The sequence below is a fragment of the Jaculus jaculus genome, chromosome 15 (genome assembly GCF_020740685.1).
Source record: "Jaculus jaculus isolate mJacJac1 chromosome 15, mJacJac1.mat.Y.cur, whole genome shotgun sequence".
Lineage (NCBI taxonomy): Eukaryota > Metazoa > Chordata > Mammalia > Rodentia > Dipodidae > Jaculus > Jaculus jaculus.
In genome coordinates, this window is record NC_059116.1 from 63874115 (window position 1) to 63883102 (window position 8988).

The 8988-nt window shown below is 36.6% G+C and overlaps 1 pseudogene; it reads left to right on the forward strand.

Moving 5' to 3' along the window:
• Positions 1-7883: 7883 nt before the first annotated feature.
• On the forward strand, positions 7884-8396 carry LOC101608136 (annotated as a pseudogene).
• The last annotated feature ends 592 nt before the right edge of the window (positions 8397-8988 follow it).

Sequence of the window (8988 nt, forward strand, 5' to 3'; positions counted from 1 at the left end):
TAAGCTTTGTCTATAATTTATCTTCCTTCATCCATTTTCCCTTTTCCTGTAATTGAATTCTATCGTCAGAGTATTTTTCAACTGAAACCATAAGACTTAGGAAGAGAAATCAGCAAGGAGTTTGAATTCATCCAGAGTTTTGTTGCAAAAGGAAACAGAGAGGTAGGTGTGTGCACTGAAGCATATAGAATCATAGTGTGGGTCATTTTTTTAGAAGGAGAAAAAGATACTGTGATGATTTCCTTGAGCAAAGAAGAGGAATTAGCAGGAAAACTACAAGTGGAGTATTAGCTTTAGGTAAGAGCACAAATAATCCATCCACTGACACCATTGTTAAGGCAGGGTGAGAGCATGTTAAAATTGTTTGGACTGTTTATATTTGCGAAGAAATAAGAAAACAGATCATCTGAGAAACATAATTGCTAAGGGACTGTCAGAAATTTGGAGAAAGATGACTAAACATAAAAGGCATCAGCTGAAAGAGAGGGAAGAAATTAAAGATAGTCTCATTAGCATAAACAATGACCGCATAGGAGTGTACATTTGTTGTCGAGCTGAGGAGATGGTTCATTGTGTAACAGAACTTGCTATTCAAGCCTGGGTGCCTAACAAAGCTTGAGACAACCTGAGTATGGTCTTTAACACATAATACATAAACAACTGGGCATGGACATGGATGCCTGCAACCCCAATGCTGCAGGAAGCCTAGACATCAGACCACTTAGGCTTGCTGGCCACCCAGTCTGACCACAGATGCTACAGATTCAGGGAGACTCAGTCTCAAGGAACCAATGATAGAGATTGATAGAGGAAGATGCAGGATGTCCTCCTCTGACTTCCACAGGCATGCACTAGGAAGTACACATCTGCAAACACATATGCAGGCTACACATGATATCACACATAAACAGCACACTAGATACACTACACATTCACACATAAACAAAAGAATGTGTTTTCATTGTATTACAGTGAGACTTTCTCAGAAAACCAAGGGTTACCTCAATTGCTATTTTTATCAGAATTTCATTCTGTTTATTGTCACAAACACATTTATCATCAGATACTGCTGACCAAAGTATGATTTAACAATAGCCAACACTTTTCCAAATCCTTACTTAAAAGGCCACATAACATTAGTTTTATTATTCCATTATTCATTAAGGTATGCTTGTGCATGTTAGGATCAACCTTTCTCTATTTTTAAATATTTTAGTTATTAATTTATTGGCAAACAGAAAGAGAGAGAGGGAGAATGAAAAAGAGGGGGGGGATGAGTGTGCCAGAACTTCTTGCCACTGCAAATAAACTCCAGATGCATACGCCATATTGTACATCTGGCTTTATGTGTGGGCACTGGGAAATTTAACCCACACCATCAGGCTATGCAAGTGCCTTTAGCCTCTGAACCGTCTCCCCAGCCCCAACCTTTCACTATTTTAATACCAAACTTTTAAATATTTTCTATTAGGGACAGCTCTTTTTATTTCTTATTGATTTGGTCATTTTGACATTTAGTTCCTAAAAGACTTTTCCAGTCATAAATGTAACAAACAGATTTTATGATTTTTTTCTTGTCTTTCAAATATAATTACAGTTTGTGAGAACTTTGTTGTATGAGATGAACCATTGCTATTCCTAGGCGTCATCACAGAAGAGCAAATGGCACCTGATTATGAGCTCTGGGGTCCTTACCACCACATAGCCATTCTTATCTTCCATGATTTTTATAAATTGACTTTCTGCATGCTTTGATATGTATCTCTGTAAACAGCAAAGGATAATAAGTAAAACACATTAAAAAAGAAAAACGAGATTTAGTGTTATTAAAGGGAAAAGAACACTAGGTTAGGAAGATAGATAGTGAGAAAAGATATCTCTAAACAATGGAAGTCACACAAGGATACAAATTATATTACATTCCTTTAACTTTTCCTCTTTTAAGTGCTAGTTGTAGTAGTTCATACCTTTTTAAAAATATTTATTTATCTACCTATTTAAGAAAGAGAGAGCAGGAGAAAGAAAGAGGGAGAGAAAGACAGGGGAGAATGAGCATGGCAGAACCTCCTGCAAATGAATTCCAGAAGCATATGCCACTTTGTGCATCTGGGTGTACATGGGTGTTTGGGACTCAAACTGGGGCTATCAGGCTTTGCAAGCAAACAGCATTAACCACTGAGATATCTTTTGAGCCCTCTCTAACTTTTCTTCATGATCCTTAACATCTAGCATCCAAGTGTACCTTGTTTTGTAATTCCACAACATAAACTTCAAATCCTAATATTGGCCAGGTTAAATGACATCCATGAAAAGTCTAGTGTTTCAGACTTTGGTACTAAAGCAAGTCCATTATCCTTTGGTAAAGCAAAAATGTAAACTATGATTGTTTTTACTATCAATATATCCATTGAACATTCACATATGAGGTTTAAAGTAACTTGGGCTTTTGAACTTTTCACTTTAGGAACTTGGCTGCTTTACCTATTTGCAATTTATAAGAAAAAAAAGTACATGGTTATATATGTAAATGAATTTAGGAAATACTGTAGTAATTAAAACCTTAACATTCTTAATAAACAACTATTTTATATGGCGCTAAAAAATTTCTTCCTTCTTTCTTTTTATTTTCAGGTCTTGGGATCAAATCCTGCACATTGCACATGCCAAGCAGAAAGTGTTCTATCACTGAATGATATCCCCATCTCATTTGTACTTTTTTTTTTTCATTTTAAAATAAGGTCATACAAAGTTGCCCAGGCTGGCCCATGAATTCACTCTGTGGTCTCGACCTGGAATTTCAATCCTCCAGCCTCAGCCTTTCAAAGCTTGGATTGAGGGGGGCACTACCAGGTCCAGCATACTAAGGAACTTCTAAAAATAAATATGACAGATTTTAAAGTACAACAGTATTTTGGAATATAATCAAAGGAGATTCTTCTATGTTACTCTAAATGACCTAGCTAAAGATTTTCAGAGTTAAATAAAATCTTTATTTGCCAATAACTCCCATGACATCTTTGAAAGCACTACTTACCATTTTCTTATTTAGTTTTTTTGTCTCTGGAAAACTAAACATTGCATTAACCCAAGCACTCTATTTGAGAATTACATTGTAGAATATAATTTGAAAGTAAATTTAATTTAAAATAATAAATTCCTCACAGAAATTTAACAAATGGAATAAATTTATTTATTTACAGTTCATATATATCTGAGCATGCTGTAAAGATAACCATCACCAAAGGAATTTGTTAAAACTTATGTTCTGACAGAAAAAAAGTGTTTCATCAGAAAGTGTAACCTAATTACACTTTCCATCACAAGATGTGGGAGGAAGCATTCCATAGGATTCTTGAATATTACTCAACAGAAAAGTTTCTGAATCATCCTACAAATAAGAAAAAAAGTAAATAAAAGGCATTGGGAATGTTTCCTTTGGAATAACTCTTCTCCTGAGAACTGTTTCATTACTTGATGAAACTTCTCCTGATCTATACTGCTTGTATGATAAAATTTTATGAGCAAGGAATGTAGGTGCTATCTTCAGTGGAAAAGATAAAATTAACAGCGAGGTGACTGGTTATACTACCCTGTTTAAAATAGCACCCCAAAATTATGGAAAAATATTTCCAAAAGATAAAATACTGTAACTATTTTAGAACTTTGATTGGTGGACATTTTGTAGTAGTTTGAGATATTGCAAGTAGATAGTACATTTTTCTCTGGGTACAACCCATAGCTTAAAGCTAAATGATTATAAGTCTCAATTCTGAACTTACAGTACTAAGTTAGAACATCGTGAGGAATCTTTTGCCTCTTCTAAAGGCAACTCAGTGTGTCCTTTCTTTTAATACATACCCATTTCCTGTGTAGTGATCTACACAGACCCTAGTGAGACCTGTGACTCCACTGACCCCACTACCGTGTGTGACAGTAACAGCTCACATACCCAAAGGCGACTAATCCTGGAACTTCAGCTACCCAGAAAACATTATCAGAAAGTGATAAAACCATTGTAATAACATAACCCAAACTGTATGTGTTGAATACTTATTGAAAAGATTGCTGTGTCTTAATCCCAGTACCTAACTTGATACACTGTAACTCATTTATGTATTTGCTCTCCCTACCCATAACAAATTGGAAGAAATCATTTAGAAATTTGAGCCTGAAGACAGCTTATTGCATATAGGAAAAACTGACAATATACACCATGACTATAATGAATGAGACCCAAAACTTTAGTGCAGAAGAATCTGTGCTTGATTTGGGGAGTTGATTTCAAGTCTAGTTTGGAAGTTTCTTTTCTGTGAAGAGCATTTGTCTCTAGCCTCACAAAATAGGATGCCCAGCAAAGGCTTGTTTGCTAGGAGAGTGGAAGGAAGTGGTTTACTTAGTATTTGGAGGAAATGATTTTTTTCTAAACCAAACAGAAATAAGTAATTTACAAGCAAGCACCTTTCTACTGAGCCATCTTCCCAGCCCAGAAATAAGTAATTTTCAAGTAAAAAACATAAACACCAACTTCTTTCCCCAAATTCAACAAAGAAGCAGCTCAGAGAAGAAAACAGAAACCTTGCCACACAGTGAGCCCTGAGGTATCAAGCAGAGAGCCCTGAGGGTTGGGCAGTGAACACTGAGGGGCAAGCAGTGAACCCTGAGGGTCGGGCAGTGAACCCTGAGGGTCGGGCAGTGAACCCTGAGGGTTGGGCAGTGAACACTGAGGGTCAAGCAGTGAACACTGAGGGTCGAGCAGTGAACACTGAGGGTCAGGCAATGAATCCCGAGGGTCAAGCAGTGAACTCTGAGGTATCAAGAATTATTTGCTGCATTTTCTAGGCATTACTTCATTAGTCTGCACATATGTAGATAGGAAAGGGGTTCTAACTGATAAGGAGTTATTTTCTAACTTTCAAGTAGCTTATGAGAGCTTGAACACTGTGTCCTTTACTAGTCAGTAACACTACTAATAGATATTAACTAAAAACCACAGAGAAAATATTTTTCATAAGTATTTATGATATATGGAGTTAATACACTTCAGTTAATATAAATTCTTTTTTTTTAATTTAATTTATTAGTTTTCATTTCAGTGAATACAGGCAGTTTGGTACCAATTTTTGGCCTGGTAATTTTGCCAAGAAAATAATGCAAAATGTATAAAACCTAAGCTTTTTCCAGAAGACTTTCTTAATTTATACACTAACAGAACATTGCTTCCTTCTCTTAAATATTAAAAAAAATGAATTAATAAAAATGAATTATAATAGGGAACCACTTCAGTACATTAGTTTAAAACTGAATTTACTAATATACTGTAATAATAATAAGTAATTACTTTTTCTCTGTACGTGTGTACACATTTGTATTCATACATTCAGGGTGTACATGTGTGTATGCAGGCATGTGGAAGTCAAAGAGAGACCACAGGTATCATTCCTCAGATGTCATAGACTTTTTGTGATATAGCATCTCTCACTGGACCGGAGCCCATCAAGTAGGCTAATCACCAAGCTTCAGGGAGCTCCTGCCTCTGCCTTCCCAGTGCTAGGATTACAAGTACACACCTCCATACCTGACTTCTTTTATGTGTGTTCTAAGGCTCAAACTGAAGTCCTGATCCTTATGAGACAAGAACATTACAGGCTGAGCTGTCTACTTGGTTCTAAGTTAAGCAGTTTTGATAGGAATCATTGGCAAAGCTTTGCCTACAACTGGCAATAGCCAAATATCCACCAATAAGTAAAGGGTAGGTAGAAACCTGTGAAATATTCAAACAAAACTATTTAAAATAAAAAGAACCATGTACTGATATATAACAAAGTGGATAAATCTCAGAATAATAATGCTACTGTTGGCATAAGTATTAGAATTCGTATTATGGAAGCCAAGCAAAATAGGCATACTCTATGATTTCATTTAGATAAAATTCTAGAATGTGCAGACAAACACACAATGAGAGAACACACATCAGTTTTCCCCATGGAATGAGCTGGGGCAGGAAGCTGGTGGGTGGGTGAGGAAGGGATGTTTAAGGAGACTCTGTATGGTGACCATGTTCACCCTGCTGACTGTGGTAGAGATGTGGAGTAAAGCACATGAAACCTTACTCATCGTACATTTTAAGTAGTTACAGTTTATTGTGTGTTAACTGTACCAAATATATAAAGCTATTATTTTGTACCAAAGTTCAAGTTCCACTTGAAATTAGACTTGACTTTCAGCTTTATCCAGCAAATACACATGTAAAACAACAATGACCATCTGAAGTTGGCTCACATACAAAAGTATCCTTAAATACAAATACCAGCCTTAAGTGTAGCAAAGCAATGGTGAAAGAGGGCTAAGACTGGGATAGGTTCGAATTCCTACAGGAGAGTATGCCAACTTTTGTTAGTGAAGTAAACCTCCAGACACTCTTTCCTGGAAACATTCTTCATGGAAATTTCTGTCTGGATCTCAGGGATCTTGAACAAGAGGAAAAGTAATAATAACTTTACTGGGGTATATGCATGGTAGTTACTACAATTAAATAATTCCACGTCAAAATAGATTAGTCAAATTTCTTATTTAGATATTAGTCTTTTGTGATATATCCTAATTCAGTAAAATACACTTATTTTGCTAATGAAATATAGACCTATAATTATAAAGAAGCCAATGTCAGTTGATAGTAAAATTATGCCCCCTCAGTGGTGACCCAAGGCTCCTTTCTGATCTTGGTCTTCACCCCAGCCTCCAGAAAGAAGCACTTCTCTTCAAGCAAAACTTTTCAAGAAGATGTTGGTTTGAAAACTTTTGCCCTATTTCCTTGAAAAAAAATTCATTTTTCTTAAGAAAATCCTAAGAGTCCCTTCTCATTTGCATGAGGCAAAAATATTCTTTAGTGAGTCTCAGACTGTGATATTTTTATAAATGACCCAATTACTCTTCTTTCAGCATCTTTAAGCATTCCACAATTAAAGAATTTCTGGTCACACATACACACATTTTTTTATAATTATGGAAGAAATAAAAGGGCTCCTGGAAACAAAAAAATAGGACTTGTTGACTCTAAACAGAAATAGTTATTTAAGTTATTTAGGATTTATAAGTACTTCTCTGATTTCCAAACATGGGGGGAGGAGTGTAAAACTCCATGACAGCATTTAGACATAATTTGCAGAATAAAACCGGTCCTACAACTTACATCTGTAAAAAGAATGTTTAAGATGCTGGCATCTTCCGTGTTTATAAATATTAGTTAACACCCACCCAGGGTTTTTCATTTTGACACAATTCTAGGTACCGTTCAAAGTTTACTAAATACACCTGGTCACCTCTTGACACTTAATCATATTTTTAAAACACAAAAATATTTTAAAATCATGTCTATAGATAATCCAATAGAGAACCTAATTGACTTTTCATCCCTGAGGTCACTTATGGGGCCTGCATCTTCAGGTAGGGTCAGCACAGTGAGAACTGTAATTCACATTTCTAGTCTGTCATATAAACTTCATAGTAAGCCTGTGTGATGGCCCACACCTCTAATTCCCATACTCTCGAGCTTGAAGCAGAGTTCACTTAATGAGATCTTGGAGTCAGCCTGGGCTACATAGTGAGTTTACAGACAAGCCATGGCTACAGAGTAAGAATTTACCTCAAAAGAAGTATTTTGGTGACATTAGGAAGAGAGAAAAATCAAGTAACTACTAAGTGCTTGCCCTTTCATCACTCAACAGTGGTATGAGTGCTACATATCAGTGCCAAAAAGTGGGTGATGTTCTTCAAAGGCGTATCATCACATTCACAATGTGAGGAAGTATGATTCCATAGATAGCAACACAGGATGTTAACACTGTTTTCAATTTGAAATAAAAACTAAGGAAGGGACTTTGCAGATGCCACTGTCCTCAGTTCCTGTCCGTCGTGGTCAACCCCACCATGTTCTTAACATCACCCTTGATGGGCTGCGTCTCCTTCGACCTGTTTGTGGACAAAGTTCCAAAGACAGCAGAAAACTTTCGGCCTCTGAGCACTGGAGAGAAGGATTTGGTTATAAGGGATCATGCTTTCACAGAATTATTCCAGGATTCCTGTGTCAGGGTGGTGATTTCACACGCCATAATGGCACTGGTGGCAAGTGCATCTCTGGGGGAGGAATTTGAGGATGAGAACTCCATCCTGAAGCATATAGTTCCTGGGATCTTCTCTATGGCAAATTCTGGTCCAAACACAAATGGTTCCCAATTTTTCATCTGCACTGCCAGGACTGAATGGTTGGATGATAAGCATGTGGTATTTGGGAAAGTGGAAGAAGGCATGAACATTGTAGAAAAAAAATGGAACGCCTTGGATCCAGGAACGGCAAGACTCGCAAGAAGGTCACCATCGCTGACTGTGGACAACTCTAATACTGTTGATTTGTTCCATCTTAACCACCAGACAATTCCTTCTGTAGCTCAGGAGAGCGCCCTGCATTCCCCATCTGCTCACCATATCTTGTAATCTGTGCTCCCACCACAGTTCTTTGGGGTTCCATATGTCTAGAGTTCATTTACAGTGGCTGGAGGCCCTGGTGTGCCCATTCTCACTCTCTATTTGCCCCTATTGATCAACTGATTGATCTGTCTATCTATCTATCTATATGTTTATCTATCATCTAGATTATATATATATATATATATATATATATATATATATATATATATATATATATATATATACATACATGACTGGGATAGGTTCGAATTCCTACAGGAGAGTATGCCAACTCTCTCTCTCTCTCTCTCTCTACATATATATATATATATATATATATATATAGAGAGAGAGAGAGAGATCTGTATTTGCCTCTCCATCAAATAAATAAATCAATAAAAATTTTTAAAAATTAAATGGAACCCCCTGACATACAGTAGGCTGTTAGGAAGAAGATGTCACCCAAAATATATTCTTGAGCCCTCATGCCCTACCTGCTTTTGCTATCTCAGTAATATGTACTGA